The sequence below is a fragment of the Myotis davidii genome, unplaced genomic scaffold, assembly GCF_000327345.1.
Source record: "Myotis davidii unplaced genomic scaffold, ASM32734v1 scaffold71, whole genome shotgun sequence".
Classification (NCBI taxonomy): Eukaryota; Metazoa; Chordata; class Mammalia; order Chiroptera; family Vespertilionidae; genus Myotis; species Myotis davidii.
The window spans coordinates 911,710-920,163 of record NW_006283588.1 but is presented as its reverse complement, the minus strand read 5'-3'; the positions used below and the strand labels follow the sequence as shown (position 1 = coordinate 920,163).

The 8,454-nt window shown below is 47.6% G+C and overlaps 1 protein-coding gene across 2 annotated transcripts in view; it reads left to right on the top strand.

Annotated features, from left to right (window-relative positions):
• Positions 1-6: 6 nt before the first annotated feature.
• Positions 7-8,454, top strand: part of DLC1 (DLC1 Rho GTPase activating protein) — a 46,139-nt gene continuing 37,691 nt past the window's right edge. The window contains exon 1 of one of the 2 annotated variants that reach the window (XM_015565206.1): positions 7-209. The gene's annotated coding sequence lies outside the window, so the exon portion shown is untranslated. The other variant, XM_015565223.1, reaches the window with a different exon arrangement.

The following is an 8,454-nucleotide window of genomic DNA, read 5'->3' as shown; positions in this document are numbered from 1 at the left end:
CCTGTTTTCTTTCTGGGCCCGCGGCGAGTGGCACCGAGAGGCGAGCCGGGATGCGCTGAGGACCGCCGGGGCGCTCGTCCTGGGTGCAGCCGTGGGTGGCGGCGCGGGGGCCCAGGTGTGTCGGACTACCTCGGTTTCCCCCCTGTGCGCCCGCCGCCCCCCGCCGCACTTGATGTGCAGAAAGAAGACGGACATCATGATCCTAACACGTAAGCTAGACTTGTGCCTTGCCGTCGGGCCAGCTGCGGGAGCCAGCTGCGGAAGGGACCCGCCGCGGAGGAAATGTCACGCCACCTTGTCAAGTCGGTGCCTGGCGCTCTGTGCTTTTGAAACGCTTTCCGAGGAGGCTTGGGACCGAGTCGCCCGAGCTTCTTGGAGTGGAGGAGGTGGAGTGTGGGGAACACAAGGGGTTTGGGGGGTGGGGGAGAGGTCTTAATCTCGGGTAATGTCCCCTGGGGGCGCATTGCCTGGGACTCACTGGCTGGCGCGTCCGGTGGGCTCCGGGAAGGGCGGCGGGGTGGCGGGGGCGGAGGAGACCGCGGCTCATGAAGCGAAGCCCACGTTCACTTCCTGCTGGGGCTGGGGGTGCATGGCCAGGCGTGGGGCCGCTGGAAATAACCAGGCGGTGATGGCCTCGGACTGCGAGGACCGACCGTGCTCGGCGTGACCGCATTCTAGTATCTTTTCTGCCGGTACTTGCTTTCCTTCGCCATAGGAAGGAACGTTTATTATTTAGGGACGTTGAGATCGTGGCGGCATTTGGAAAAAAATTTTTTTAAAAACGTGAAAGTAAGTTAATCAAAAACTTGTTTTCATTTCAAACGGTTTTGTTGAAATAACTCAGAAAACCTGAGTCCGGTGGCTGCGCCCCTGGAGCGTGTTGAAGCTCTTTCCAGCCCCGCGGTTGGTCTGCGCGTGAGGGGTACGTGCTGGCAGGGCTGCCGTGGAGCTGACTTCACGGGCTGGGGCGTTGATCGGTTTCGCAAAATGTCCCGCGGAGATGCCCACGCCCTTGGCCCCGGAGGGGGCGCCCGCGCAGAGCGGGTCCCGGGGCCAGCGAAAGGAAGGAAGCACGCCTCCCGGCCCGGCTTTTTTTTTTTTTTTCTTTCCTCGGAGCCAGGCGACGGCCTTTTGGAGCCCTGCCACCCCTGTGACCTTGTCCCCACCTCCGACGTCACGGGCCGGACGAGCTTTTGATCCTGCCGAAGGAGGTGCACCCTTGGCTGCAGCCAGCCGGCCCTGCTACGTGTCTTTCCAGAACTCAGCCCCTGTCACGAGGGGAGCTTGAGTGGAGCCCGGGGGAGGGAGGCTGGCGAATCGGAGCCGTGTCCGGTGCTGATGGTCCACAAACACCCAGTTTGTGCTGGTTGTTGGAGAAGGAAACCCCTGTGTCTGGTCAGTCTGCTCTGTGGAGAAGGAAGCCTTGTCCCACGCCAGCTGTGAGAAGTCTTAATACACTCGGCCTGGTTAGCAAATGGGTTCATTCTCGGGATTCCGAGGCTGGCTCAGCCGTGGTAATGAAGGTATGCAGCCTAGACACAGCCATCCGCTGCAGAAAGATTCACGAGGGTGGCATCTATGACGCATTTGGGCAGAAAAAAAAACAGCTCTGGAGACAGAGGAATACTGAGTCTCAAATTACATTTCTCCCCCCAAACTGCTGAAAGGATGAGGGAAAATAATAGCCCAGCAGAACTCTGAATGTAAATCTATCCGCAGCTCCAAGAGGTTGACTAACTCAGCATCCATCTGGTCCCCTGCGGGATCATTTGCAGACCATACGTGTGGAACTGGTGGAGGCACCCAGTGCCATCTTGGCTTGCAGACTCCAGCAGATGGTCGGAGGGGTGCCCTGTAAGTCAACAGCCCCCCTGGTCGAAGAACTAAAATCCTGGAGATTGAGTGTCAAATAGTTAGCAGATGTACACTCAGAAGTTATTTCAAGACATTTTCGGAGAAAATGTTGGCGATTGCTCGTCTTAACTTTTATTGTAGCATGCCAGACTTTACAGCGTGGCCCCGGCCTGGGAGCATACTTTTATGATTAGCACTACTGTTCAGAGTTTAAAATGAAGCATAGCAGACTGACTTTCTCTCCCAGCTGCCTTTCGAAGTTTGCTTTTGACCAAGACAGATCTTACTCCAGTTCAAGCTGAGCGTGTGACACCTTACACCCAAAGGGACTGACCCGGTTCCCAGCTCTGCAGAATCGGAATGAATAGCTCCCAATTTAAATCTTTCCATCGAGTGGATGGGAAAAGTGGTTTGGGTGACTTCCATGTGTCTCAACTTCCCAGTTGTAGATCTTATGAGAAACACCACTGAGGTGCCTTAAAAGAGTGAAAAGGTTGAACGGACGGGTAGTTAGTTACCTATGGCTAGTTGTAGGCAGCGATCCAAGTTTTAGTACACTGTTCCGTCAAAAGATTTAACTCTATTTGTGGAGCCAAGGTGAGAGGCCGGTTGCCCTTTAACCTCTAAAGCCTTTCTTTTTTTATTTTTTTATTTTGTTAATGTTCTATACTACATTTCAAATATGGTGTAAGGATGTTTTTACATTGAAAAAGGATGTTTGGTTGCTGCTGGAAAAGATACCATATTAACAGAAAAACTTGTTATGATTGAACAAGTTATTGCTGTGAGTGGGTGAAAATTGTTCTCAAACTCTTATTTGTAGAATCAGTGTCGGGGCTGAGAGGGGATGTGGCAGGCACCAGTGCGATACCGCCTGTCAGAGGCTTGGTGGGATTCCAAGAGGTGGTTTCAAATACAAAAATAAGTACTTGGGTTTCCCTTGGTGTCCCCATGGAGATTTTAAGCCATGATGCAATGCTCAAGTGAGAGTGGTATTTTTATGACTTAGGTGAGTAAATATGCCATTTGAAAAATACCCAGGGAAGGGTGGAGGTGAATTGGGCCAGAAGACAGGGGCATGTAGAGTACAGCGGGTGTAAAGTGCGCGGCACTGTTCTGAAGAGAGCCTTGTGCTGGACAGGATGGTCCAGTATTGTAAACACGAGTTTCTCATGCTTAGTTCTCCTTCCTAGCAACAGGAAGACGGAAATGAGGCCATGCAGAGAGGAGGGGGGAGAAAAGACCCTGGCTGGCTCCAGACAATACTTGACCCACCCTAGCATTCACCCTGTATAGCCAGAAGACTTGCAAAAGTAAAAATAACTTCAGATGTTTCCCTTTCCTCCCTGGCTGTTGCCAGATTGCTGAAGACTGAATAGTTGGTGCTTTAGAACAGTGCTTTTCAGCCCGTGTGCCGCAAGAATTTTTAAAACGTTTAATACCTGACTATTCAGTCAGGGGCACTGACCTATTTTCCCTTAGATTGTCGAATAAATAAATGACAACAGCCAACCCAACAATGGCCATCCGGTGTGACTGATTCAAAACTATACTTTTTTTTGTCTGTCAGATTGGGGGGGGAAAAAAAAGTGTGCCGCAGAATTTTAGTAATTTTAGTTTTGTGCCAGGAGATGAAAAGGTGTAAATCGCTGCTTTAGAACATTCTAGCAAAACCTGGCCCCAGGGTGTAGCTAGCAGCAAGGCACACATAATGCCAAAGCCTGTGCTTGAAATTATAAAGCAGACCTGGGGAGAAAGGAGATTTTCCTGTTTCATGTTTGCATAATCCAGTCATTAGAATGATATGAATTGAGATCCAGTGGAGGAGAGAAAATTTAATTTCTGAATCTAGTCATTCCTCTGAGTGCTCATTTGAGCAGGATTTACCCCTAAGAGACTTACTTACCTGGGAGCAGTAGGTCCACAATGCAAAGGAAGTATCTATACACAGCACTCAAGGCCCAGATTTTTCTCGCTGTGGAGGTGGAGGTGAACTGATGCCCAACCGTAAAGTGCGGAGAACCAAACACTCTGTCCCAGAAAGCACAGTCCTATGTCCTCTTTTCAACGGCTGTGCAATTAGGAGGAAAATGCTTTTCGGGAGCTACTCACAACTGTCCTTGTAGCCGACTCTGTGGCCATTGCCTATGGAGGAACCTAAAGACTTGAGGGGTGGTTCCTCTTTTAAGAAGATGGCGCTGTAGGGTTAAAGGATGTTTTCTAGGCATGGGTTGCTGGTGTGAATGCAATCAGTGGTGTTTTCTTTCACCCTCAAATTAGTCAGAAATCTAATTACTGTAAAAGGGGGAAGATTCCCAGCTGAGAAGGGCTGTCTACACTTTTACTTGGGGGACCCATGTTATTGTAAAGGATTATCGTGAACAAGGATAAGGACTAGGGAGTAGTCCCGCTGGGGTTCTTTAATTAGGTCGACTCTGCCTTTGCATTTTTCTCACTAGCTACTCCCTCCTTGCCATCGAAATTTATAGCCTTGCACACTTGGCCTATATACTGTTAGAGTCGCTCACAAGAAACACTCAGCCTTCTCTATTGTGGACACCCCTTTTTGAAGTTTTATAAAAAATGTGCAGACTTTTGACAAGATAGTATTAATATTACAGAAGTAAAATGGGTCGTGTTTGCATTCATGGTCACATTTAATTTTTGCTGCCGCACCACAGAGCTGATGCAGTGTGTCTCCCTTTCACAGGTGAGAGGACTCTGAGGCTCGGCCAGGTCACTCAGTACCTGGCACACCTAGGTTTTCAACCAGCTGTGTGCGTGTGAGTCCCAGCGGAGGGAGATGTATTTGTCAGGAGTTGATTCTGTTTAGGAAACAGTATTTGTCACTTGGCATCGTGCGCCTTGCAGTAGCCACAGTTTCCTAGGGGACCTGAGCTCCGAGGTGGGGAGCTACAGTGTCGGGGTTCCGGATAGAAAAGCAGTCGGTTTTGCACCCCTTCTCTGGAGGCCCAGTGGATGGAGAGTGAGCCTCTTTCTCTGACGTGTAGACAAGGGGTCTGGGTACCGTAGTCTGGCCTGTGCTGACTGCCCGGGATATGCTCTCTTCGGTGACAGTCTTTTTCAATAATATGTCTAAAGGGGGAATGATCTCGCAGATGAAACTGAAGACATTTGAATGGCATCATGAAAATGCCTGCCTAGTAGGAACTACTGTTCTTGGGCACCCAAAGGCAAAATGTGAAAACTTAACTGAAGTCAAGCCAAAACATAGAGTCTTCAGTTTCTCTTAATCATCATCCTTGGTTTTTATTCGGCTGCTTGACTGCATTTCACCGTGGAAAGCCCTGTAAGCTTTTCCATTCACATAAGCCTCTACTTGGTGGCCTTCTTAGGTCTCTCTCTCTCTCTCTCTCTCTCTCTCACATCCCAAAGAGGAAAATCAAAAGCGCACTGAAGGCTGAGGTGGGTGAAGCCAGTCCTCAGGCCTCTGACACCTCCCATCCACGTTTTGTTCCCTTCCCCGCCCGCCTCCGAGTGTCCTGCGGAGAGGGCTGGAGGCTGCTTCCTGGCTTGTCAGAAAGGCGCCTTCCTTCTGCGGGAGTCCCTGGAGGATGTCTGAGGGACAAAAGTTTTCCACACCCTGAGGCTGTAGCCTTTCTCGGGCGGCCGCACTCAGGAAGCTGGAGAGAGAGGAAGGGCCTTGGAGGTGAGAAGGCCTGTGGCCCCGCGCGGGGCTGCACCCCAGCCACTTGTGCCTTTTGTCGCATCCAAGTGATAAAGTAGATGGAAGAGGCCGAAATTCTGAAATTCTGAAATCGTCACCCCCTCCTGCATCTGGGGAAACCATGGACTCCTAAGGGGCACGCTACGCACAACTTTCTGTTTCAGACTGTATAGCGTGAAAAAGGGATCTTGCCTAGTCCTTGTGTTTGTAAAAGTCATTGCATGGGAAATTCCAGAACGTTGCAAAGCAGCCTGGAAAAACATTGCCTCTTCCCTGCTGAGAAGTGGGGAAGTTCAGTGACTCGGCCAAGGTCACCTGCGGATTGAATGGAACTGCATATCCCTTCCTGTCAGATGTGACAGCCAAGCGGGAATAGCAGCAACATGAGGATCTTAAGGTGTTCGTAGGGAAAATGCTTCAGTTATCAAACCAGAAGGGTTCCTAAACTAGATAGGAGTACCTGAACCAAATTTTCACCATTAGATGCTATGAGTTGTGGGGAGGAGGGGGTGTTATAAGTAATTTTGATGAAAATAATTCTTAAAAGACAGTAATACCTTTGAAAATACTTTTTGGCACAAAACAGTCCAGTTGAACAGCATTACCTGTTTGAGGTTAGACATAGGAATGGCTAGAGATGGCTTATATTGACCATGATCTGCCCTGTGTTTTCACGGCTGTCCAATAAGGCAACTTGATTTTTTTATTTGATTCTTGGTTTTCTTTTTTCCTCTTTGTCAGAATTATCTGAAATATGGATGAACATTTCTTTAGAATTCCTCACTATTCCCTTTATTTCTAATTTACAGGTTTTTGTAGCAGTACAATTTGCACAGTATTTTCTCTATTTCCTGTGCTATAGCACCCTAGAATTTAGGGCAAAACCGAAGATTGGTGGGTGGGACCTTAGTAGAGTTAGCTAGTTAACATGTTAAAAGGAAGAATCGATGTGCTTGCCAGCCTTTAATGAGGGAGATGCTAGGGTTACTCTAGGTTTGTAAGAAGGCATTTTGCCTTAAACAATAAAGGAAATGGTCTATATAATCCTAACACAGATGCATCACTTTACACACAAAAAAGCTTGAAAAATAAGGGCCCTTAAAAGTATTATTTAGGTTGTTTCTTCAGATTGCCTTCTTAATCCATGTGCCCTTGGCCAGAATCGAACCCGGGACCTCCTAGTCCACAAGCTGATGCTCTATCCACTGAGCCAAACCGGCTAGGGCAAGGCATCAGTATTTGATATAGAATACTAAAAATGTGTGTATGTACTCGAATGTATAAACGAATCGAAAGAGGTGATGAGGCAGTATTCATTTCCTTAATAGTTTATTTTTGTTTCAGTTGGACTTCTTTGTGCTGGGTAGTAAGTGCCAACGTTGATTTGTTGGGAGATATTTTCTGTTCCTGGAAGTAATTGGATCGGCTCAAGTCTGGAGTGCCTGGTGAAACCATGTCCTACATGGGCTTGAATTCATGCCGAGCCGTTTGTCTTGCAAGGGAAGAGCATGTATGTTTTTATGTGAGCTACTTGCCTTTCTTTGGTTGGTGTTAAAAACAGCATTTTGCAGACGCTCGACCTAAAAGATCCCCAAAGGGGATTTCACATGATTTAATTTTGCGTTTGCCGAGTGTCACGGCATGTGCTTCATCCCAGGTACAGGCTTGTAGGGCGGGCCTCCCAAGATTCCCTTCTTTCAAGGCGAAGCTATTTATTAAGTTGTCATCACATCATTGGGAAAAATGGGTCCTTCCCCCTCCCCCCTTTACATGATTTCTAGGAATATTTTTTACTAGAAAGCGACATATCTGCTTCCAAACTTCAAGCAGGAAAAGGAAAAAAACTTAAAAACTCCCCAAACTTCCAGTTCTTACTCGCACTAAAAACCGGTTCATGCTTTAAAAGTGAATTTCGAAAATCAGGGTAAAGCAGTACTATTGTTCTGACTCCTGAGAGGGAGAATGATGTGTTTGTGAAATTGATAGTAAACCTGGGAACTGACAGTAGAAATGAGACCTGTTCTTAAGGTTGTCAGTGAGAAGGGGGCCTGAGCATAAAGGAAACCTCCGACTGAAGCCTGGGGGGTTTGCAAAGCCTGTGCAACCCCCGGTTTTACAGATGAGGAAATAGGTCCAGAGAGATTATTTTCTTAAAGCTACTTAACTGAACAATGGGTTCTTTCCTGGACCAGTTTTCCTGGCCTGTTACGGTATACTTCGCCCCCTTTCTGTTATGGATTGTTAGAAAGAGTTTGGGATGCTCAGATGCAAAGCTAGTTTCCATCTGAGGAAATGGAGCCGATTGCTCATTGGTTTACCAGGCGATGAGATGCTTACATCTACTTCCCACTGCATGCCTGCCCTTCCTTTGCTGTGTTACAGTAAATCCAACTATTTACCACTCCTTCACAAACACCTGTGCTTCCCCATCTCTCCATCTAGAGCTAGGTCCTAGCGCATTCTGTGTCTACTCCCAGCCTCTTCTCCTACCATCCCTCCCTCCCTTCCTCCCTCCCTCCCATCATCCATCCCTCCCTCCCTTCCTCCCTCCCTTCCTTCCTTCCAATCTATCTTTGTTTTTCTTCCTTTTGTTCTTTCTATGAAAATAATGTATTTCAAATTGATTGCTTTGGTGGGTAACAGATAACATGTTCAAAATAAAATAGAAAACCGTAAGGCTGCATCACTTACCATGTTACTTGGTGAAACTTGTTTCGGTCTGACATATGCTTATATAATCACTGCTTTTCTACATGAATGCATGCATATATTCATATACATTACCTGCATACATGCATGTACAAGGTTACAATGTAAAACGTTTTTCTTATTGTGCATCCTGGTCAGAAAAATTAAGACCATTTTACTGGAACAGAAATCGTATTGTAGCACATTTCTTGTGTCATGTTTAC